This window comes from Salvelinus fontinalis, chromosome 4 (genome assembly GCF_029448725.1).
Source record: "Salvelinus fontinalis isolate EN_2023a chromosome 4, ASM2944872v1, whole genome shotgun sequence".
NCBI lineage: Eukaryota > Metazoa > Chordata > Actinopteri > Salmoniformes > Salmonidae > Salvelinus > Salvelinus fontinalis.
In genome coordinates, this window is record NC_074668.1 from 71,855,325 (window position 1) to 71,881,836 (window position 26,512).

The window sequence follows — 26,512 nt, forward strand, 5'->3', positions numbered from 1 at the left end:
GGTTAAGTTTAGGCATTAACTTCTTATGGCTGCAGAGGCAGTATTGAGTAGCTTGGATGAAAGGTGCACAGAGGTGCCCATAGTAAACTGCCTGCTCCTCAGTCCTAGTTGCTAATTTCTGCATATTATTATTCATATTGGATAGAAAACACCCTGAAGTTGCTAAAACTGTTTGAATTATGTCTGTGAGTATAACAGAACTCATTTGGCAGGTAAAAACCTGAAAAGTTCCACTTCCTGTTTGAATTGTTTCTGAGGTGGCAGATTTTCAACCAAGATCTCATTGAAATTACAGCGAGATATTGATGAGTTTTCACTAGATGTCAACAGAACTCCGTCTGATGACTCTAATATGAAGGGGGGGGGGCGAAGGAGACAGGAATGAGTAATCACTGCCACGAGCTGACCATGCTTTCACATGCGCCTTCGCATGAGGAGGACCTCCGTTCCACCGCTCTTCTGAAGTCAATCTAATTCTCCGGTTGGAACATTATTCAAGATGTATGTTAACAACATTCTAAAGATTGATTCAGTACATCGTTTGACATGTTTCTACTGACTGTTACGGAACTTTTGGACATTTCGTCACGTTATAGTGGATGCGCTTTGTGACTTTGGAATTGTTTACCGCTAACGCGCTAACCAAAGTAGCTAATTGGACATAAATAACTGACATTATCGAACAAATCAAGCATTTAGTGTGGACCTGGGATTCCTAGGACTGCATTCTGATGAAGTTCAAAGGAAACATTTATCATGTATTGTCTGGTTTCTGTTGACCCCAACATGGCGGCTAATTTGGCTATTGTTCTGAGCTTCGTCTCAGATTATTGCATGAGTTGCTTTTTCCGTAAAGTTTTTTGAAATCTGACACAGCGGTTGCATTAAGGAGAGGTATATCTATAATTCCATGTGTATAACTTGTATTATCATCTACATTTATGATGAGTATTTCTGTTGAAACGATGTGGCTATGCAAAATCACTTGATATTTTTGGAACTAGTGAATGTAAAGCGCCAATGTAAACTCTGATTTTTTTGTTATAAATATGAACTTTATCAAACATGCATGTATTGTGTAACATGAAGTCCTATGAGTGTCATCTGATAAAGATAATCAAAAGGTTAGTGATACATTTTATCTCTATTTCTGCTTTTTGTGAAAGCTATCTTTTGCTGGAAAAATGGCTGTGCTTATGATGGTTTGGTGGTGACTTAACATAATCGTTTGTAGTGCTTTCGCTGAAAAGCATATTTGAAATCGGACACTTTGGTGGGATTAACAACAAGATTACCGTTAAAATGATATAAGACACATGTATGTTTGAGGAATTTTAATGAAATTTCTGAAATTTCTGGCGCCCTGCACTTTCACTGGCTGTTGTCATATCGATCCCGGTAGCGGGATGCAGCCATAAGAAGTTTTAACTTAGATTTAAGGTTAGGCATGAACTCCAAATGGTTAAGGGTTAAGTTTTGGGATAGACTTAAAACTAAAATCTCAAAAACAACTTTCTATCGCTGGATTCGAACTTGCAAACTTTGGATTGAGAGGCAGATGCTTACATGCATCCGCCATCCCAGTCCACAATGACCTAGCTAAACGTACTTGAAGGTGACAGCGCTCCCGGCTGCCCCAGTGGCCGATATACATGTAATCTCCTGACGTCCTCAGACATAGATAGACGTCTTATACTGGCTTGTATCACGTGTGAGCTGGCTGCAAAAACGAGTAGGAGTTCAAAGCAATTCAAAACATGATAAATAAGTAGTATGGCATGGGTGTGTGTGAAAGGAATCAATTGTGTGTTAGCAGCCTGCTATCCTAGCAGTCCTCATTTTTAAATATTGGTGCACACATCGCCGTTTCTTGGCTCTATTCTTTATGCGTTGGGACTGCGGTGTGGAACCAGTTGACTTAAGGCTCGCACCGAATGTGCATCTAGCATTTCTCTATCAATAGGTCAGCGTGCTGTGTTTTAGGGCCACTCTGTAGACGTCTGACTGACTACTTTCTCCCCCCCCCCCCCCCCCACCAAACGATTTTTCAGAAAGTTTTCACACCTTGACTTTTTCCACATTTTGTTGTGTTACAGCCTGAATTTTAAATAGATTATATTGAGATTGTGTGTCACTGGCCTACACACAATACCCCATGATGCAAAGAGGAATTATGTTTGTAGAAATGTTTACAAACTCAATTCAAATTCAAAGTATTTAACCTCTTTGTTATGGCAAGTCTAAATCAGTTCAGAGTAAAATAATATCTTAAGTTGGATAAGTGTTTAACATGATTTTTGAATGACTACCTCATCTCTGTACCCCCACACATACAATTATCTGTAAGCTACCTCAGTCGAGCAGTTTAGCAAATGTTATTGGGGGTGTAGCAAAATTTCTAGCTCTGACAGTGGAGTAATATCTAACAATACACACAATCTAAAGTAAAGGAATGGAATTAAGAATATATAAATATTTGGACGAGCAATGTCAGAGGGGCAAATAATAAGATATAGTAGAATAGGACAGAACTCAGTATATACATATGAGATCAGTTATGCAAAATATGTAAACATTATTAAAGTGACAAGAGTTCCAATTATTAAAGTGGCCAGTGATTTCAAGTCAATGTATAGGGCAACCGCCTCTAATGTGCTAGTGATGGCTATTTAACAGTCTGATGACCTTGAGATAGAAGCTGTTTTACAGTATCTCCGTCCCAGCTTTGATGCATACAGACCAGGGAGGTTTTACAATGCCTCGCAAGGGGCACCTATTGGTGGATGGGTAAAAATAATCAAATCAGACATTGAATATCCCTTTCGGCATGGTGAAGTTATTAATTACACTTTGGATGGTGAATCAATACACTCAATCACTATAAAAGATAGAGATGTCCTTCCTAAATCAGTTGACGGAAAGGAAGGAAACCGCTCCGAAATATCACCATGAGGCCAATGGTGACTTTAAAACAGTTACAGGTTAATGCCTGTGATTGGAGAAAACTGAGGATGGACCAACATTGTAGTTACTCTACAATATTAACCTAAATGAGAGTTTGCAATAAGGGACTAATGTAAAACCGCAAAAAATGTGACCAAGAAATTTTCGTTGTGTCCTGAATACAAAGCATTATGTTTGGGGCAAATCCAGCACAACATCACTGAGTACCACGCCATATTTTCAAGCATGGTGGCGAATGCATCATGTCATGGGTATACTTGTCATTGGCAAGGGAGTTTAAGATTTTTTTAAATCTAATTTTATATATATATAATGCGAACTGTGGCAAAAAGGTTTGCTGTGTCTGTCAGCGTAGTGTCCAGAGCATGCAGGCGCTACCAGGAGACAGGCCAGTACATCAGGAGACGTGGAGGAGGCCGTAGGAGGGCAACATTTGTGGCCTGCTGGAGGTCATTTTGCAGGGCTCTGGCAGTGCACCTCCTTGCACAAAGGCGGAGGTAGCGGTCCTGCTGTTGGGTTCTTGCCCTCCTACGGCCTCCTCCACGTCTCCTGATGTACTGGCCTGTCTCCTGGTAGCGCCTGCATGCTCTGGACACTACGCTGACAGACACAGCAAACCTTTTTGCCACAGTTCGCATTGATGTGCCATCCTGGATGAACTGCACTACCTGAGCCACTTGTGTGGGTTGTAGACTCCGTCTCATGCTACCACTAGAGTGAGAGCACCGCCAGCATTCAAAAGTGACCAAAACATCAGCCAGGAAGCATAGGAACTGAGAAGTGGTCTGTGGTCACCACCTGCAGAATCACTCCTGTTTTGGGGGGTGTCTTGCTAATTGCCTATAATTTCCACCTTTTGTCTATTCCATTTGCACAACAGCATGTGAAATTTATTGTCAATCAGTGTTGCTTCCTAGGTGGACAGTTTGATTTCACAGAAGTGTGATTGACTTGGAGTTACATTGTGTTGTTTAAGTGTTCCCTTAATTGTATATATATACATACAGTGGGGAGAACAAGTATTTGATACACTGCTGATTTTGCAGGTTTTCCCACTTACAAAGCATGTAGAGGTCTGGAATTTTTATCATAGGTACACTTCAACTGTGAGAGACGGAATCTAAAAATCCAGAAAATCGACATTGGATGATTTTTAAGTAATGAATTTGCATTTTATTGCATGACATAAGTATTTGATACGTCAGAAAAGCAGAAGATAATATTTGGTACAGAAACCTTTGTTTGCAATTAGAGATCATACATTTCCTGTAGTTCTTGACCAGGTTTGCACACACTGCAGCAGGGATTTTGGCCTACTCCTCCAGATCCTTCAGGTTTCGGGGCTGTCGCTGGGCAATACGGACTTTCAACTCCCTTCAAAGGTTTTCTATTGGGTTCAGGTCTGGAGACTGGCTAGGCCACTCCAGGACCTTGAGATGCTTCTTACGGAGCCACTCCTTAGTTGCCCTGGCTGTGTGTTTCGGGTCGTTGTCATGCTGGAAGACCCAGCCACGACCCATCTTCAATGCTCTTACTGAGGGAAGGAGGTTGTTGGCCAAGATCTCGCGATACATGGCCCCATCCATCCTCCCCTCAATACGGTGCAGTCGTCCTGTGCCCTTTGCAGAAAAGCATCCCCAAAGAATGATGTTTCCACCTCCATGCTTCACGTTTGGGATGGTGTTCTTGGGTTTGTACTCATCCTTCTTCTTCCTCCAAACACGGCGAGTGGAGTTTAGATCAAAAAGCTCTATTTTTGTCTCATCAGACGACATGACCTTCTCCCATTCCTTCTCTGGATCATCCAGATGGTCATTGGCAAACTTCAGACGGGCCTGGACATACGTTGGCTTGAGCAGGAGGACCTTGCATGCGCTGCAGGATTTTAATCCATGACGGCGTAGTGTGTTACTAATGGTTTTCTTTGAGACTGTGGTCCCAGCTCTCTTCAGGTTATTGGCCAGGTCCTGCCGTGTAGTTCTGGGCTGATCCCTCACCTTCCTCTTGATCATTGATGCCCCACGAGGTGAGATCTTGCATGGAGCCCCAGACCGAGGGTGATTGACCGTCATCTTGAACTTCTTCCATTTTCTAATAATTGCGCCAACAGTTATTGCCTTCTCACCAAGCTGCTTGCCTATTGTCCTGTAGCCCATCCCAGCCTTGTGCAAGTCTACAATTTTATCCCTGATGTCCTTACACAGCTCTCTGGTCTTGGCCATTGTGGAGAGGTTGGAGTCTGTTTGATTGAGTGTGTGGACAGGTGTCTTTTATACAGGTAACGAGTTCAAACAGGTGCAGTTAATACAGGTAATGAGTGGAGAACAGGAGGGCTTCTTAAAGAAAAACTAACAGGCCTGTGAGAGCCGGAATTCTTACTGGTTGGTAGGTGATCAAATACGTATGTCATGCAATAAAATGCAAATTAATTACTTAAATTATACAATGTGATTTTCTGGATTTTAAGATTCCGTCTCTCACAGTTGAAGTGTACTATCTATGATAAAAATTACAGACATCTACATGCTTTGTAAGTAGGAAAACCTGCAAAATCAGCAGTGTATCAAATACTTGTTCTCCCCACTGTATATAAATGGAATAGAGCTATGCACAGGTAAAATCCGATATTTCTGCATTTCATTTTCAATAAATATTCAGAAAAAAATCTAAAACCATGTTTTCACTTTGTCATTATGGGGTAATGTGTGTAGATGGGTGAGCATTTTTTACATTTATTCCATTCTGAATTCAGGCTGTAAAAATGGACTAACTCAAGGGGTATGAATACCTTTCAGGCGCTGTACATGTAAAATCGGTGTCCACTTGGCTCGCAAATTACATTTAGAGGTGCTAAGTACTCTCGTCCAGCACGCTATTGGAGTGTCTAAGCCCTTACAGAATGCCTTATTTCTGGAGGTCATACGCAGGGAGCAAACCTTCATAAAAGATAAAAAAATATGCACAAAATGTCTCAAGTGACTAATGTAACAAAGCATCTTCACCAAAGTTAAAACTGGTGAAACAGGAACATGTAGCCTAAACTAGCATGGCTAAATACTGTATAAAGTAAAGTGATCGCATTCACAAAAGCATAGCCTCCATCTACCCCCTTTGACGAGACACAGGCGCTTACTATCGAGACAGGGGTCGCGTAAGAGATCAGAAATCGGCATTTTCGAAAAGCAGACGGTCAACAAAAAAATGTTTAGACTTTTTCAACCTGCGTTTTATATTGAAAGTTGGTGTTATTTTTTTGCTGATCGGGGGAGTGCAACTATAGTTTCCACAGAAAATACATCAGTACAGCACATTCAGAAAACAGCTTCATTTTCATCAGATGACAGAAGCGCAACGCTATTTGGCCAGGAGCCACACAAGTGAATGAGCATAAAATGAAAAAGCAAGGTCTTTTTTTGCAAAAACTATGCATGATCATCATATTTTGAAAATGTTTATCATAGAAGAAAATGCAGCCAACTATAATTCTTAATGTTTTGTTTGAAGTTAATCTTGCATTTTACCAGAGAAAAGTAGACGACTAGACCGAGAAAAGTACAGGAGAAGAGTAGCTTCACACATCTGTCAGAGTGCAGTCTCGTGATAGAATACTCATTAGTGAATTCTCAGAGTCCCGTTATAGAATACTCATTAGTGAATTCTCAGAGTGGAGCACAAAATGTGTCTGATCCCGAACAGATATTACAATAACAAGCATTTTAGATCTGCATTTACAAAACGCAGCCAGACATTTCTGTGTGAAAAATGACCCCTGTGAGAGCTGATATGTAAACAAGGGGTGCATGTTATTTTCCACCTTATCCAATATCTCACCCTGTCCGCCTCTCAAAGCCTCCACAATAACATACAGCTCTGAATAAGAGCAGCTCAATATGACTGACGCCAGAGTCCAGTGGCAGCCTGCTATATTTCAAGCATCAAGTATCAGCTGCACGCTTATTTTAATATCTTACAGAGGCAAATTAGATTCAGCCATCCCATCTGTCCTCCACATTGGAGAGGAACCTGACACCTGAGAGGGGGGGGGGGGGGGGGGGGGGAGTAGAGGGAAGGAGGAATGTGCGCTGCATGTGAGAGAGACCTGCACACTGCCCTTCTTCAAAAACATCTACATTATTGATCAGGCTGGCTTCTGCATGCCAAAACACCTCACCGCCAGTGCAGGCAGGCGAGGCTTAAGAGAAGCAGTCAGGAAGGCAAGCAGGCAGGCAGGGGGACTGAGAACAGAGCCAGGCAGGCAGCACCACAGGCCCTTTCACACTGCAGGAACACAACAGGCACAAAACACACCTTGCTGTTTGCACTCGCAGGCACATCCATGTACATGTTTTGTATTCTAAAGACTACAGTGAAATGGGAAATGACCTAACATTTACTGATTATTCATGAACAATAACATATGCCCCATCGTTTCTTACATCATGGCCTTTGATAGGTTCTTAGCAGAATAAAAACAAAAGGTACTTAAGCTACACACTGAAATAGGGCTAAGTCTTAAACATGATATTGATGACAGAGCTTGACTACTGAAAAAAATATAAATCATTTAAAAAAAGCTATTTGCATATGGAAAAGATAAGCTTGTGCCTTCAACTATCTAACTACATTTCTCAGTACCATGTCCAACCCCATCTCATTTTACAGCCCATCATCGCCATCACCACGGTGATGTGTACATTGATATTACATTTACCCTCCTCTGCAGAAGCAATTCAGAGGCTGAATGCCAGGTTAGAATGCATGAAGAAATATTATTTTCCAATTTTACCGTATTATTCATTGGAGAACAGCGGTACATAGGATGGTTTTAATTTTTTATTTAACCAGGTAGGCCAGTTGAGAACAAGTTCTCATTTACAACTGCGACTTGGCCAAGATAAAGCAAAGCAGTCTAACAAAAACAACAGAGTTAGACATGGGATAAACAAACGTACAGTCAATAACACAATAGAAAAATCTATATACAGTGTGTGCAAATGTGGTAAGATTAGGGAGGCAAGAATATAGGCCATAGTGGCAAAATAATTACAATTTAGCATTAACACAATGAGATGTGCAGATGATGATCCTGGGGTGCAAAAGAGCAGAGGGCCAGCCAATGAGAGCATACAGTTCGCAGTGTTGGGTAGAGTATAGGGCTTTGGTGACAAAACGGATGGCAGTGTGATAATGTGCATCCAGTTTGCTGAGTAGAGTATTGGAAGCCATTTTGTAAATGACATCTCTGAAGTCAAGGAAAGGTAGGATAGTCAGTTTTACGAGGGTATGCTTAGCACCATGAGTGAAAGAGGCGAAATAGGAAGTCGAATCTAAATGTCATTTTGGATTGGAGATGCTTAATGTGAGTCTGGAAGGAGAGTTTACAGTCTAACCAGATGCCTAGGTATTTGTAGTTGTCCACATATTCTAAGTAAAAACCGTCCAGAGTAGTGATGCTAGCCGGGCGGGTGGGTGCAGGCCGCGAACGGTTGAAAAGCATGCATTTAGTTTTACTAGCAGACGGAGGCCACGGAAGTTGTGTTGTATGGCATTGAAGCTCGTTGAGGTTCCTTAACTTCTTTGGGGTAGGGGGCAGTATTTTCATATTCGGATGAAAAGCATGCCCAGAGTAAACAGCCTGCTACAAAGCCATAAAAGCTAGAATATGCATATTATTATTTGGATAGAAAACACATCATTTGGATAGAAAACACATGATGTCTGTGAGTATAACAGAACACATATGGCAGGCAAACACCTGAGAAAAGAATCCAACCAGGAAGTGGGAAATCTGAGGTTGGTCGATTTTCAACTCAGCTCCTATTGAAGATACAGTGGGATATTGGTAATGTTGCACTTCCCAAGGCTTCCACTAGATGTCAACAGTCTTTAGAACCTTGTCTGATGCTTCTACTGTGAAGTGGGGCCGAATGAGGGGATTGAGTAAGGTCTACCATGACCTGACCATGCGCGTGTGTTCATGTGAGAGCGAGCTCTGTTCCATCGCACTTCTGAAGACAAAGGAATTCTCCGGTTGGAACATTATTGAAGAATTATGTTAAAAACATCCTAAAGATTGATTCAATACTTCGTTTGTCATGTTTTTATGGACTGTAATATAACTTTTTTAACTTTTCGTCCGTACTTTCCGCTGGACTTGCCCGCACATCGTGAGTTTGGAAAGTGTACTAAATGCTACAACAACAAAGAGGAATTTGGACATAAATTATGGACATTATCGAATAAAACGAACATGTGTCTAACATGGAGACCTGAGACTGCCACCAGATGAAGATCAAAGGTAAGTGATTAATTTTAATGCTATTTTTGACTTTTGTTGACTTTTGTGACACTCTCCTTGAGTGTATGGGTTTCAACCCATGGCTGTATGGGTTTCTGTTGCTATGGGGTTAACCTAACATAATAGCAAAGTGTGCTTTCGCCGTAAAGCCTTTTAGAAATCTGATACAGCGGTTGCATTAAGGAGAAGTTTATCTTTATTCGTATGTTTAACACTTGTATCGTTTATCAATGTTTATGATGAGTATTTCTGTAATTTGACGTGGCTCTACATTTTCACCGGATGTTTGTTTGAGACAATGCATTTCTGAACATAAGGCACCAATGTAAACTCAGATTTTTGGATATAAATATGAACTTTACCGAACAAAACATACATGTGTTGTGTAACATGAAGTCCTATGAGTGTCATCTGATGAAGATCATCAAAGGTTAGTGATTAATTGTATCTATATTTCTGCTTTTTGTGAATCCTCTCTTTGGCTGGAAAAATGGCTGTGATATTCTGTGAATAGGCACTCATCTAACGTAATTGTTTGGTTTGCTTTCGTCGTAAAGCCTTTTTGAAATCGGACACTGTGGCTGGATTTACAACAAGTGTATCTTTAAAATGGTGTAAAATACATGTATGTTTGAGGAATTTTAATTATGGGATTTCTGTTGTTTTGAATTCGGCGCCCTGCACTTTCACTGGCTGTTGAAGAGGTGGGACGCTAACGTCTCACGTACCCTAGAGAGGTTAACACAGTGTCCAAAGAAGGGACAGAAGTATACAGAATGGTGTCGTCTGCGTAGAGGTGGATCAGAGAATCACCAGCAGCAAGAACTATAGCAAGCGGCAACAGTGGGAGAATTATTTCTGGAAAGGTGGATTTGTAGAAGTAGAAGCTCAAATTGTTTGGGCACAGACCTGGATAGGATGACAGAACTCTGCAGGAGATTGCGACCCCTTTGGCAGTTCTATCTTGGAGTAAAATGTTGTAGTTGGGGGTGGAAATTTCTGGATTTTTGGTGGCCTTCCTAAGCCAGGATTCAGACACGGCTAGGTCATCCGGGTTGGCGGAGTGTGCTAAAGCAGTAAAGTAGATAAAACAAACTTAGGGAAGAGACTTTTTATGTTAACATGCATGAAACCAAGGCTTTTACGGTTACAGAAGTCAACAAATGATAGAGCCTGGGGAATAGGTGTGGTACTGGGGTCTACAGGGCATGGGTTAAACTCTACATCACCAGAGGAACAGACGAGGAGTAGGGTAAGGGTATGGCTAAAGGCTATAAGAACTGGTCGTCTAATGAGTTGGGAACAGAGAATAAAAGAAGCAGATTTCTGGGAGTGATAGAATAGATTCAGGGCATAACGTACAGACAAGGGTATGGTAGGATGTGAGTACAGTGAAGGTAAACCTAGGCGTTGAGTGAGAGGTTTCGCCTCTGGTGGGACCAGTTAAGCCAGGTGAGGTCTCTGCATGTGTGGGGGGTGGGACAAAAGAGATATCTAAGACAAGGTGAGCGGGACTGAGGGCTCTACAGTGAAATAAAACAATAAGGACTAGCCGGGAAAGCAGTAGACAAGCCATATTAACATTAGAGAGAGAGGCATAAAGCAGTCTGGTGCTGATCGGGAGAGCTAAGACAACAACAAGTAAATGGCAATGAACGGTCAGAGCGGGTCAGTTAGGTACATACATGACCTGAGTTCGAGGCTGGGGCCGACAGATAATAACACGGTACATAATTTTGTTTGAAACAATCAAGGGGGCATCAGCTGTGTAGCCGAGTGATCATTGGGTCCAAAGAACAGCAATAGGTGACTCAGGGAGCCGCTCAGTAGTCAGTACTACGCTAGGCGAGTGGGTGACACGGCGCGTAGAAAGCTAGCGGGCCGGGGCAAGAAGATGGCTCTTCGGCGGCATCGCAATGGAAAAGCCCGTTGAGACCACATCGGGCGACCATGACGGCAGACCAGTCGTGATGGATCGGCAGGGCTCCGCCAATTGGCTAAATGCAAAAGAGGTATTGTAGCCCTAGAATTAGCTGGTATATGGGCCTAGCTCGTGGCTAGCCCAAAGCTAACTGGTGCTTCCTTCGGGACAGAGGCGTTAGCTAACAGTAGCCACTCGGTAGCAGCTAGCTTGCTGCGATGATCCGGTGTAATGATCCAAAGCAGCAGGAATCCGGTAATGTGGTTGGGAGAAGCAGTCCGATATGCTCTGGATTGATATCACGCAGAGCAGACAGGCATGTATTGTCCGAGCTAATGCTGGCGGTGTCTGACCTAAAAGGTGAAGACCGCTAGCCGTGGCTAACAAAGACTAGTAGTTAGTTAGCTGGCTAGCTCCTGACGGAGGTTCCAGTTATAAGGAATAAAAACAGCAGATCTGTACCACTTTGGGTGAGGCGGGTTGCAGGAAAGTATATTTAGTTCATAGATAGAAAGTGAGATTGAAATGTATATGAGAAAAAAAGAAAAAAATGGCTACTTACACGGGATAAGACAAACACATGACCGACTGTTACGCCATCTTGGAAGAAAAAGTTAACTTATAAACCCAAGCGCACTTCTCCCATAGAATAACTCTTAGTAGCTCTTTACATTAACAATTAAGGGGTTGAAATCCATTTGAACCCCAGGAAAGAGAGGTGTATCAGAATAATTAACACTACCATTACGACCAACATTTCATCATTTGACATTGATATGCCCAGAGGAAACCAATAAGTAGAAACACCTGGTAAGAGAGGCTACATGTGTGTGAGAAAACATTTTAAAATGAGCATTATCCTCCACCCATCTCCAGCCCCCTCATGTTGGAACTGTGATGGCTGCACTGAAATAATGAAGTAAACAACATTTGACTGAGTCACAGCAGAAATGGAGGCAGGGAAGGGAAGAGCGCTGTGTTTCTGTGGAGCAGCTCACTGCATAAGCAGCCTCACGCACTTAACATTCTGAGACGAACAGGGCTGCAGGAGCCTTGGCTGGTGCACTGACACGGTCTTCGAATGCAGAGAGAAATGGCAGCGAGAGACCAAGAGAGAGAAACAGAAAGAGCGGTGATTAAAAATGGAATGGAAAACATGGTGGAAGAGATTTACTAGAGGACGAGCCCTGGGGGGGGTAAAGGCGTCAGCATGCTTCAATTCGGCTGGTACCTAGCCGAACTGTGCATGCATTCTCCCTTAAAAGACCTTTGCTTGAAATACAAGAAAAAGGCGGCTAGGATGTTTGATGCAGTATTTCTCAAGTTAAAACATTTGAGGACGAGTTGTCTCTCGTTGAATGACTACACACACTTCGTTGAAGACTCCCTACAGACTTCAGCTTGCATCGAGAAAAATGTGTGACCGAAAAGCCGAAAAAACCCTTATCGAAGTCCAAAACGAACAAAACATCAAAATGTTGTCTTAATATATGCAAACTCTTCCGAACTATATCGGCTGGGAAGCATGCGGACAACTTAAGTGGCATTATGATGAGAAAGGAAAGTGACATGAGGGGAAACTGTTACAAGCTTCTCAGAAACCCATAAGATGGCCTCAGTATCGTAGGTTATACTAGCAGCAACGACTCCCCTCACCCAAGTATATAGGAACTGAGGTGGCCAATTACCCTAGAGAGACAGCCAAGTAAAAAATAAAAAGATTATTCCTCAAAGTCGAAGATTTCATTTTCTCACTGATGTAAGATCTGCTGCTAGAGAGCCTACCTGACCGTTTCAAGGACCATTTTGTCTGTCATTTCCTGTTCCCATGGCAGCAAAGGCAGAGGGGTTTTAATGATGGCTGAGTGAATCTGAAGATGGGAGGGAGGTGCAGGCAGCAGCACATAGCACATCATTCCCATACAGCCACCCTAAATCAATTCTGCATTAAGACTGCCCATAGCCATCCACCCACTCACCAGCTCTCTCTCAGCCAGGCAGCCAGACACAACCGATTCATCTAATCTGCTGCTACACCAGCTGACTTACAGGACGTGGACATAATACCTGTGGTGCAGAAACCAATGACTGTTATGGTTGTTTAAGCACAGTCAACACTCTTCACCCTCATCAAGGCAGTATGGGTCGTGTGGTAATGTGCTCTGAAGGGGATTTCCATTCCCATAGTTTTGAGAGGCACGCCGTCCCTGGACAGGGGCCTCACTGTAACGGTAGCTGACCACCATGGTGGCTATTGGCTAGCTGTGGGTGTCAGGTGTGTGTGGGGCGGAGGAGGCATTTCAGAGGATCTCTGTCCTCTGTCACTTCCAATCCTCCCCCATCAGCCAGGAGCCAAACTACCAGCCACCAACCCCCCACCCTCCACCTCTAACAGATACAGTCCCTGTGATTTCTCATTTTCTCCTCATCGGAAACCTGTCTCCCCAGGAGAAGTGGATATGCATGAATTAAGGCTGGGCTGAAATGACTGCCAAGTCCACAGAGGGGATGGGGAACATTTGTGTGGCAGTATGCGTGTACATGCTTGTGTGTGTGCAAGTCTGTGTGTGGTCACTGGTGAAGGGTGTATTTAGTTCTGCTTCCCAAATACCACCTGGAAGATGAAGCATTGAAAACATCACAGATTGCAGCTACAGCCAGCCTTAACAGGGCTCAGAACAACACGATGTGCGGAGGTGTTACCAAACAAACACTCATTCACACACAGACATAGAATCACACAGGATTCTAACAGGCAGAGGCCACGCTTAAGGCCGTGGTGGTCACTCTCACGTCACCACTAGAGCACTGATGGTGCTGGGCATGGGGCCTGGTTGTGGAAAAGATGCATCAACTTCCTGTTCTCACAGGCAGGGCTGGCATGCAGCGCTGTACAAAACACTACAGCTAGGCCTGACAGGTTGTCATTAGGGAACGCACACACATTCAGATTAATACACGTTTAAGCTTGAATCGTATGTCAACATGATGTTCCTTTTTAGATTAGAGAGAAATCAATGGTGACGTCGCAAAAAGGCAGGAGAACAGCATGTCTACTACCGTAAAAAAGAGCATTAGCCTATTTAAAATCTTGGTAATGCTGCAGTGGATCTGTCTTTTTAAGTGGCAAGAATCAGTATCACATGGCAGTGTCAAATGAAAAGCGAAGAACTCACAGCAGCTAGCAGGCTGACTATTTTGGCCTGAAGAGTAATTTGCTTCAGAATCCAAGTCCTTGCATATGTTATCAGCAGTACCATTAGCCCTTCTAACCTTCCACTGCCAGGAAACACACACTGAGAATCACCCCCCCCCCCCCCCCCCTCCACACACACTACACGGCTGCAGCATCCCAACGAGCAGAGATGAATCTGAGATTGGAGCATGTTGGCTAAAAAAAAGCGCTTAACTTCACTAGGGTAGGGGGCAGCATTCAGAATTTTGGATGAAAAGCGTGCCAAAATTAAACTGCCTGCTACTCAGGCCCAGAAGATAGGATATGCATATAATTCGTAGATTTTGATAGAAAACACGCTAACGTTTCCAAAACTGTTAAAATGTCTGTGAGTATAACAGAACTGATATGGCAGGCGAAAACCCGAGGAAAATCTAACCAGGAAGTACTATTATTTTGAAAGGCTGTTTTTCCATTGAAAGCCTATCCACCATACAAAGACTTAGGACCCGGTTCACGAGCTCTGTGGCTTCCTCTACATGTGGCCAGTCCTTAGGCATTGTTTCAGGCTTTCACTCTAAAAAATTAGGGACATACAGCACTTTCAATCAGATGCCAGCGAAAATTTCCAGACATCAGCCATGCGCCTGATCGGGAACGCGCCTTTCTTGTTTCTCCTTTCCTATTGGCGATTTCCTACAAGCTTTTGTCCGGTTGAAATATTGATTATTTATGACAAAAACAACCGGAGGCTTGATTTTAAACATCGTTTGTCATGTTTCTACTAACTTTTATTGTACTTTTTAAAAACTTTGTCTGAACTTAGTTCACGCGCCTTAATTTTGTCAATAGGGGGAGCTGTTAGCACTATTTTTTTCTTGGCGTTGCCAAATTAAACTGCCTAGTACTCAATTCTTGCTCGTACAATATGCATATTATTGTTATTATTGGATAGAAAACACTCTAGTTTCTAAAACCGTTGGAATTATGTCTCTGAGTGAAACAGAACTCATTCTACAGCACTTTTCCTGCCAGGGAGTGAGATTTCAGAAATCTTGGCCTCTGCTCCCAGGTCAGTTTATAAGTCCCTGTGAATGCTGTGGGGCTACAAACACTGCCTACGCCTTCCTCTAGATGTCAGTAAGTGGTGACAATGTGAATGGGGTCGATTGCACAATCTGGGACTTTATATAAGACTAAGATACGGAAGTACCTTTCTTTTCAGCCGTGCACTCGACGCAGAGTGGACGTCGGACTGGCCTCCTTCCAAGCTTTGGTTTAGCCACTTCTATATCCCCGGTCATATTTTTATTCGTTATAGGTGTTAAAGACATCATAAGGTAGTTAATTTAAACCGTTTTATAGCAATTTATATCCGTTTATTGCGATTTTCTGGCATTTCTTTGTGACGCACTTCCAAGAGTTGGACACTTTCAGTACATGCCGAACGTTAGTGGCCATTTCGACAGGACAAGAGGACATCTTTCGACCAAAAGACGATTAGACCGGAGAAAGGATACATTGCCCAAGATTGATGGAAGTTCAGCTAATAGTAAGAACTATTTATGATGATTAACATTTTTCAACAGAACAACGATTTAACGCATGTCGCCATTTTCTTTGGGGTAGCTTCGATTTGGCGCACCCTGTATTGCACAGTAAGGATAATTTAAAAAATGTAATTCAGCGATTGCATTAAGAACTAATTTGTCTTTCAATTGCTGTCCACCCTGTATTTTTCTCCAAGATGGCGCCCGACATTTTCTTGCTCTCTGTATTTATTCTAGTCGAGTTGTGATGGTGGGTGCAATTGTAAACTATGATTTATACCTGAAATATGCACATTGTTCTAACAAAACCTATGCTATACAATAAATATGTTATCAGACTGTCATCTGATGAGGTTTTATCTTCGTTAGTGGCTATCAATATCTTTATTTGGTCGAATTGGTGATACCTACTGGTGGAGAGAAAAAATGGTGGACAAAGAAAAATTGTGTATTTTGCTAACGTGGTTAGCTAATAAATTTACATATTGTGTCTTCCCTGTAAAACATTTTAAAAATCAGAAATGATTGCTGGATTCAAAAGAAGTGTATTTTTTATCTGGTATCTTGGACTTGTGAATTAATGATATTTAGATGCTAGTATTTACTTATGACGCTATGCTAGCTATGCTAGTCAGCTTTTTTACTGGTGGGGGTGGTGGGGGGTGCTCCCGGACCCGGGTTTCTGAGGCGGTAGAAGTTAAGCATTCAGATTACTGGACAAAACGCGCGAACAAAAAAGGAGGTTTTTGGACATAAAGGACATTATCGAACAAAAAGAACATTTGTCTAACATGGAGACCTGAGATTGCCACCAGATGAAGATCAAAGGTAAGTGATTAATTTTAATGCTATTTCTGACTTTTGTGACACTCTCCTTGACTGGAAAATGGCTGTATGGGTTTTTGTTGCTAGGTGCTGACCTAACATAATAGCAAAGTGTGCTTTCGCCGTAAAGCCTTTTTGAAATCTGACACAGCGGTTGCATTAAGGAGAAGTTTATCTTTATTCGTATGTTTAACACTTGTATCGTTTATCAATGTTTATGATGAGTATTTCTGTAATTTGACGTGGCTCTCTACATTTTCACCGGATGTTTGTTTGAGACAATGCATTTCCGAACATAACGCGCCAATGAAAACTCAGATTTTTGGATATAAATATGACCTTTATCGAACAAAACCTACATGTATTGTGTAACATGAAGTCCTATGAGTGCCATCTGATGAAGATCAAAGGTTAGTGATTAATTTAATCGCTATTTCTGACTTGTGAGCCCTCTCCTTGGCTGGAAAATTACTATGGTTTTCTGTGACTAGGTGCTGACCTAACATAATCACATGGTGTGCTTTCGCAGTGAAGTCTTTTTGAAATTGGACACTGTGGTTGGATTTACAAGAAGTTTAACTTTAAAATGGTGTATAATACTTGTATGTTTGAGGAATTTTAATTATGGGATTTCTGTTTTGAATTTGGCGCCCTGCAATTTCACTGGCTGTTGTCGAGGTGGGACTTGTACAAGAGAGGTTAAAGAAGTGCTTAAAGTACATGCTGCAGATGCTTTGATCACACAGATTAAAAGAGAGATGTCTCTCCACCTCCTGCCTTAATTCGAGGTGCTGCATACCTGGCATTCTCTCACTGAAGGAGAAGTGAACTTTCACAACAGTCTTCTTTCACTCAGAATTTACATGTTGCAGAAACACTGTAGGAACCTATGACTTGTCAAACAAACTTGCAGAAACAGTGGGGATGGAAAAAACGCTGGTACCGCATTGCCCCTCTCCCAAACACAGACACGCTAAAGTGTGTCAGTGATTTACTCAATGAAGGAAACGAGGCAAACAGTTAGCTCCAACGCCCTTCACTTCCAGTGAACAGCGCTTCCTGAAGAACTCGAGCTATGCTAGGTAGAGTGCCTTGCCAACTGTGTGAGGAAGTATAGCAGCACCTTAAGCAGACACGTTCTAGCTGGACCACCCTGAGCAGAAAAGTTGTTTGTAGTGATGTGACTCCCAAGTATCGATTTGTGAAATTAAATTTTTTTAAAGCACTAGGTAGCTTTAGTCAGCTGTACCTGCGTCAAAAGTGCAGAAACTTTCACCCTATAACTTGTTCTCCAACTTTTTTTAAATAGTAAGCCAACATCTTTCCAGAACGTATTTCCATGACTGTTCAAAACTAATTATCTCATGCTCTCTCGTGTCTATTTTTATTTTACCGTTATTTTACCAGTTAAGTTGACTGAGAACACGTTCTCATTTGCAGCAACGACCTGGGGAATAGTTACAGGGGAGAGGAGGGGGATGAATGAGCCAATTGTAAACTGGGGACTTTTAGGTGACCATGATGGTTTGAGGGCCAGATTGGGAATTTAGCCAGGACACCGGGGTTAACACCCCGATAAGTGCCATGGGATCTTTAATGACCTCAGAGAGTCAGGACACCCGTTTAACGTCCCATCCGAAAGACGGCACCCTACACAGGGCAGTGTCCCCAATCACTGCCCTGGGGCATTGGGATATTTTTTAGACCAGAGGAAAGAGTGCCTCCTACTGGCCCTCCAACACCACTTCCAGCAGCATCTGGTCTCCCATCCAGGGACTGACCAGGACCAACCCTGCTTAGCTTCAAAAGCAAGCCAGCAGTGGTATGCAGGGTGGTATGCTGCTGGCATCTATATAGCAGACTACTGGTCACCTACTCATTCAAGAGAGAGTCTCTTTATTTTTTTACATTGTAGAATACTAGAAGACTTCAAAACTATGAAATAACACATATGGAATGACGTACTAACGACAACAACAAAAAGTGTTGAACAAATAGCCACCATTTGCCTTGACGACAACTCTTGCCATTCTCTCAACCAGCTTCATGAGGTAGTCACCTGGATCGCATTTCAATTAACAGGTGTGCCTTCATAAAAAGTTAGTGTTGTGACAAGGTAGAGGGGTATATAGAGGATAGCCATATTTGGTAGTTCATTAGAGTTACCAGCCCAAATAAATGCTTCAGAGTTCAAGTAACAGACACATCAACATCAACTGTTCAGAGGAGACTGCGTGAATCAGGCCTTCATGGTCGAATTGCTGCCAAGAAACCACTACTAAAAGGACACCAATAAGAAGAAGAGACTTGCTTGGGCCAAGAAACACGAGTAATTGACATTAGACCGGTGAAAATCTGCCCTTTGGTCTGGTGAGTCCCAATTTGAGATGTTTGATTCTAACCGCATGTCTTTGTGAGACACAGAGTAGGTGAACAGATGATCTCCGCATGTGTATTTCCCACCGTAAAGTATGGAGGTGGTGGTGCTTTGCTGGTGACACTGTCTGTGATTTATTTAGAATTCATGGCACACTTAAACAGCATGGCTACCACAGCATTCTGCAGCGATACACCATCCCATCTGGTTTGCGCGACTATCATTTGTTTTTCAACGGGACAATGACCCAAAACACACCTCCAAGGTATGTAAGAGCTATTTGACCAAGAAGGAGAGTGATGGAGTGCTGCATCAGATGACCTGGCCTCCACAATCACCCGACCTCAACCAAATTGAGATGATTTGGGATGAGTCGGACCGCAGAGTGAAAGAAAAGCAGCCAACAAGTGCTCAGCATGTGGAAACTCCTTCAAGACAGTTGGAAAAGAATTCCAGGTGAAGCTGGTTGAGAAAATGCCAAGAGTGTGGAAAGCTGTCATCAAGGCAAAGAGCGACTATATGAAGAAGCTCTAATATAAAATATATTTTGATTTGTTGAACACCTTTTGGGTTACTACATGATTCCATAGTTTTGATGTCTTCACTATTAGTCTACAATGTAGAAAACAGTAAAAATCAAAACCCTTGAATGAGTAGGTGTTCTAAAACCTTTGACCAGTAGTCTATAGTGAGCAATACATTTGGAACATCAACATCGCAGAATCAAAAATACATATAGAATCATGAGAATCGCAATATCTTATTGTGAGGTCCCTGGCAATTCCCAGCCCTAGTTGTTTGTGTGGGTTTATGTGTGGTTCAGGAGGGTGTTTGTTTAGCTAGCATGACTGTGCATGACATGGCCACACCTGGCTGTGCTGGGGCCAGCCAGGAATGCAGATAAGCATGACTGACTGACAGTAGCAAGAAGGGGCACAGCAGGCCTCGACCCTGTGAAGTTTCTCATCGGATGGCTGGTCAGCGCTCTTACTGCACTTTCAAGTACCCCAAAAATAACCCTGTTACGCACAATTGAATAATTCATTATGTAAAACATTAATAATAGAACAGCAATAGCCTTAAATAGATTTCAATGTGGACCCTGCAACTGGAATGGTTCTCTGAAAGTGCACCGCAAGTTCCAAATGAAATTGAAAACCGGCACCTTCAGACCATAGGATTAGCCAAGATTTTCAAAATCTCCTGTGCTATGTTCAAAACAAGACATAATTCTGGGAAATTAGCATGGAATTTCAAACCTAAGGCATAGTACAGGCACGTTAGGCTTTCTACATGGAAAATAACATCTGTGCCATAATTGTAGGTGAAAAATGGCGTTGGAAGCATACATAATTAGCAAGTAATAAATTGGTCTGTTCTCCTTACATACTCACTCCAGCAAGATAAGGCTGGCGTGTTTCCATAAAAAGCAACACTACCGAGTGGAGTTTGACACACGTAGGACAAATGATGAAAGTAGGCCTACATTTGGCAGTAGGATGATTAACATTATCAACGTCAAAACAAGAGCATGAGGACTAGCATGATTAGTAACTAAACTAGTGTTTAGGTCATCTGAATATTATATTCATACTTTGACTGGAAGTATCGATTTTGCTAGGTAGCATTAGCTAGCGCTAGTCGGCTGTTTAACAAGGCTGTAGTAGTGACAGGCATCAGCTCCACTCTAGGTTTTGCCTTTAGAATGAGAAAATTAACAAGTAAGGACACGTTTATACTTCTCCCATTGACTTACCAAACACCAATTTGGTTTTTCGAGTCAATGTTGCGCCTGAGAGTATGAAACCTCCGTGCTGAGGGTGTTTTTCCCCAAGCGGACCATTCCAGTTAACTGCAGGGGGTCCATTGCATTCGGAAAGTATCCAGACTCCTTCCCACATTTACGTTACGTTACAGCCGTATTTTAAAATTGATTAAATACATGTTTTCCCACATTCATTTACACACACAATACCACATAATGACATAGAAAAAAATATAAGTATTCAGACCCTTTGCTATGAGACTCAAAATTGAGCTCAGGTGCATCCTGTTTCCATTGATCATCCTTCAGATGTTTCTACAACTGGATTGAGTCCACCTGTGGTAAATTCAATTGATTGGACATCAATTGGAAAGGCACACACTATATAAGGTCCCACAGTTGACAGTGCATGTCAGAGCAAAACCAAAGCCATGAGGTTGAAGGAATTGTCCGTGGAGCTATGAGACAGGATTGTGTCGAGACACAGATCTGGGGAAGGGTACCAAAACATTTCTGCAGCATTGAAGGTCCCCAAGGACAGAGTGGCCTCCATCATTCTTAAATGGAAGAAGTTTGGAACCATCAAGACTCTTCCTAGAGCAGGCCGCACAGCCAAACTGAGCAATTGGGGAGAAGGGCCTTTGTCAGGGAGGTGACCAAGAACCCAATGGTCACTCTGTGGAGATGGGAGAACCATCCAAAAGGACAACCATCTCTGCAGCACTCCACCAAATCAGGCCTTTATGGTGGAGTGGCCAAATGGAAGCCACTCCTCAGTAAAAGGCACAACAGCCCTCTGGGAGTTTGCCAAGTTACCTAAAGGACTCAGACCATGAGAAACAAGATACTTTGGTCTGATGAAACCAAGACTGAACTCCTTGGCCTAAATGCCAAGTGTCACATCTGGAGGAAACCAGGCACAGCTCATCACCTGGCCAACACCATCCTTAAGGTGAAGCATTATGGTGGCATGCTGTTGGGAACTTTTTCAGCTGCAGAGAACTAGGAGACTAGTCATGACTGAGACAATGATGAACGGAGCAAAGTACATAGAGATCCTTGATGAAAACCTGCTCCAGAGCGCTCAGGACCTCAGACTGAAGCGAAGGTTCCCCTTCCAACAGGACAACGACCCTAAGCATACAGCCAAGACAACACAGGAGTGGCTTCGAGACAAGTCTCTGAATGTCCTTGAGGGGCCAAGACTTGGACCTGATCGAACATCTCTGGAGAGACCTGAAAATAGCTGCGTAGCAACACTCTCCATCCAACCTAAGTAAGAGCTTGAGAGGATCTGCAGAGAAGAATGTGATAAACTCCCCAAATAGTTGTGCCAAGTCTGTAGCGTCATACTCAAGAAGACTCCAGGCTGTAATCGCTGCCAAAAAAGGTGCTTCAACAAAGTACTGAGTAAAGGGTCTGAATACTTATGCAAGTGTGATGTGTTTTTAATATATGTGCAAAATTTTCTGCAAACCTGTTTTTTCTTTGCCATTATGGGCTTATGGGCTTTTCCTTTGACAAGGAAAAGTTTAAACAATTTTAGAATAAGGCAGTAACGTAACAAGATCAAGGGGTCTGAAAACTTTCCGAATGCACAGTATGAGACACTTTAGGAAAAGCAGGTGTCAACCAGCACCTCAGCCAGCAGGAGTTGACTATCTATAGACTCAAACACCACAAACTGGTTTGAAGGGCAGTTGGCTTAGCTTCAAGAGGAAACAGTATTTGGGTGCAAAACAAACTGAAGCATGCTTTAACCTTAGAAGGAACTATGCAAGGCCATCTCAACAGTTAAGTGAAGGTGCCCACAGGGTAAGTACGACAAACATAAACCTGTCCAAATGAACAGCATGTAGACAAACAACCCACCACCCCACCAGACAGAGCCTCTAAATCAGTGTCACAATTCACAAAGGAGCTTCAAGCAATCCTGGAAAGCTAGCTATACGAACCTAGTCATGACACAGTGGCCTCATTTGTCTGAAACACAGTTGTCTATCAAACCCTAATGAGTAACAGAAAGTTCCTGTGTGCAGGCTTAGTTTAACATCCAAGATCACAGTGTGACACCCATTATAACTGGCAATGGGAAGGACTGAATGCAATGCATAATAACAACCAGAGTATAGGCTAGTGGAAATAAGCCAGAGAATATGGTGGAAACAATGTGATGAAAGAATCATAACAAATATGTGGTTAAAATACATTGGCAATGTGCAAAGCACTAAGGCAAACAAAAACGTCAGCTGCTAATTGTTGGAAAGAGATTGACCAACAAACAAACTCCACAAATCAAAGCGTGGTTGTATATATATATTTTTTAAATTAAAGAATAGCTGAGTGGTGAAAATGTCTTTGGTGGTCAAAGGAGGGTGCTTAGGGCCTTTGTGTGATGTATATGGCACCACGGCTGGTGAAAACAAAGCGTCATTGCCCCGTGGTGGATGTCCTCTTTGGTTAGGTCTGCTTTTCTGTCACGCACTGCCCCACACCCCCCCCCCTTCCTGTTGCTGCATTTCAATGTAAATGGGCCGATTGAATGGCTGCAGCTGCCCCGTCAAAAGGACAGCAGAGCTGAAGACCTCAGTGATTGAGATTCAGCCAGGCCAAGCTCCACAAGCTCCCCCACCCACCCCATCACAGGGGACATACGAGCCCACAACAACCCACAGGAAATTCAACTGGCTACTGCTCTAATTCTCTGGCACAACTCTAGCCAGTAGCCTAAACCCATAACTAAAATGGCAGTCCACCTCCCCCCAAGCATGTTTTTTGTATGTGATCGAGAGGCATTTCAAAACTATGGATAAACCTCTGCACACTTAGAACTTGAGCAACAGAGGGAGAGGAGAAAAAAAAGACTAAAACATTTAAGAGTGAGGAGTGATTGAGGCAAGGCAAGCAAGTCCATGTGAGCTGAGCTTGGCCTCTTTCCGCCCAGACAGCAGTGGAGAACACGTCAGAGCGCTCCTCTTTCAGGGGCTCACAGGCAGTGACTCTACACAGGCAGGCCCGCTACAAAAGGACATTCTCAGTGCCACGTATGGATAAAACATCACGCAGTGCTCAGCACATCCAATCAAAAGACCAACTGTTGTCTTCAGCTTAACACGACCACCCCCCCCCCCCCCCTATGATCTTTCCCAGCTCACATCTGCCCACGTTAGCAACGCAGTAGCCTCCCCCACACTCGGCACAGTAACTGCTCTCTCATACGCAAACAACTTCTTGAACATAAAGTGCTGGACTTTTTGGGAGGAAATACACAAAAGTACAACAGTATCCATCTGTTAACAAGGAAGCAAAAGCCCATCATTAAAGCTTTTGTGTCATGAGAATGTTTGGAAAACAATGTATTGGTCTCTGAAAAATAACACTGCCTACCTCTTACCTAAAAGCAATAACAACATGTTTTACTTCAAGTGTGCCCTTACCAGAAGATCAAAAACAAAACTGTTAAAAGTTATGTTTAAAAAATGCAACAAACCAGAGGCCGGGAACCCGTTCCCTTTAATCTAAGAGTCAGGGAAGAAATATTAACTAAAGTGTTGCAGTGGAAGACGTGAGCAAAACCGGTGACCAGTAGAGGAGGCATCAGACACAGGACTACCCAAACCCCAAATGAGGCTTTCCTATTCGTGGGGCAGAGCAGGGAGAATGGGACACAGCCATGTTGTTATTTGTGTGTGTGTGTGTGTGTGTGTGTGTGGAGGGACGGGAACCAATTTCAAAGAGGTTTAAATGGCATTTGACGGTCCAGAGAGATTGCGCTAGCTGGGAGAAAGCTATAAAAGATTGATACTGCCAAGAAAAAGGGGAACAAAAGAGAAGCAGGAGTAGACATCCTTGTTTGCCAACAGACCAACACTCAGCACTGGGAGAGTTTGGTAGGAAAAAGCCAGACCGTGTGAGGACTTTGAGCTGTATTCTCCCTGTGCCTACACACGATGGTTTCTGCTTTCCCATTTCAACTAGAATAAGTAGGTTACCTCAACAACACGCACCCTACTGCTGCTTATGTCAGGCACTGTCATTACGGTCGACCCACATAATGTTGCATGATAAGCATTTCACTGTAAGGTCTACTACACCTGCTGTATTTGGCAAACATGACAAATAAAATTTGATTTGATCTACAAAATGTAAAAGCTCCATGCTGTGGGCACAGAAGCTTTTGAAACACTGCTGGCCAATGTGGAACACTGGCTATACCTAAATGCTGTCCACAGTATTGGTGGGGCCAGCTAAATGACTGGGTTTCTCATCATAACAAAACATTCCTTCCCACATTCATGTGGCCTGGAACCAGAGTAAACAGAAATAAAAAAACATTGTGATTCAAGACCCAAAACCTTGTCAGAGCTATGACTCAAGTCAATGGAAAAGGTTGCCTGTGTATAAACATTGTTAATCTTTAGGTGAGCAGTTTCTCAGCCCTGCATGCCACAACAAGTGTGGGGGCAATGCAGCTACTGCACACTGACCTCAGGGCAAAAGCATAGAGAGAGGATGTGGTGGGACGAACCACAGGCAGTCGCAGTACTGATGTTTTGCTGTGTCTTTCCTGCACTGCAGGTTTAGATAGTCGCACAGAGCAGCAACGTAAACACAGTAGAGGACTGCAAGACGGAGGAAGTACAGACTTGCGGAAGCCACGCCACTCTCCTCTACACAAGATATAACATGCCGTCCAATCCAGACTGCCAGAGAGGCATTGTGAGGGACACTCATTGTTCCCCACTGCGATTTATATTTGTGCCTGTTAGCCTGCCTGACAGTGCTGAAGGTGTCACGTTACACACTGTGTAGGCAGGAGAGGGCACAGTGGGAACATGTTAAATAGTGACACTTCCATGACCACAAACATGCTAAAGCTCAGACGACTTGTGCCAGGACACAACAGGAACCATGGTCTCTGAAACTGAATAAAAGAGGTTCACTTAGGCAGCTGAAGACGGGGCACACAGGACGGCACAGCATGGCTGCCTTGAACAGGAAATCGTTCTGAAAAATCCCACCTCTCAACACAGCTCCTGACCTTACTGACCTAGGCAGGACACAATTTCCTGTCTCAGGCTTACACACTACAACAGGACACTCTGGTGAAAATCTAGGCTATAAAGTTCTCCAAAACCTCATCCTAAAGCTGAAACTAACATGGGGAGTGTGCCAAGCGTATACATCAAGTAACGTGTGTTGTACAAGGGTACTAGGGCTACATATTGCAGAAAGTTGATTTAATACATCCACCACTGAGCCTAGGTGTATTTACATCAAAAATGAAGGGGGAAGAAGTTGCAAAATAACTACAGAAACTAAGAGAAAAGAAATTGGCGCTTCCAACATCTTGACAAAGGTGGTGGGGGATTATATACATTGCTGCGTCTGCAATGAATTTCAATGTGAACGCCCAACAAGCTGAAGAGCTCAGAGTATCTCTGTAAGAGAACACAGCCAGCAGCTCCACTGCAGTGTTTTCAACAGAACTGATTCTGCACCAAAACATTATCAACCAGTCTACTCCAAGTAGAGTGGTCGTTTGTTAGGAACCTTGCCCTTCTTTTCATGCTCTCCCACAACCAGAAGTCAAAGCCTTACTGTTGTTACTGTTGTGACTTCTTGTTGACTTGAAAT

At 43.0% G+C, this 26,512-nt stretch overlaps 1 protein-coding gene across 4 annotated transcripts in view; it reads right to left on the reverse strand.

Annotated features, from left to right (window-relative positions):
* Window positions 1-26,512, reverse strand: part of LOC129854329 (ankyrin repeat domain-containing protein 11-like) — a 159,298-nt gene that overhangs the window by 131,409 nt on the left and 1,377 nt on the right. The gene's annotated exons all lie outside the window — the stretch shown is intronic.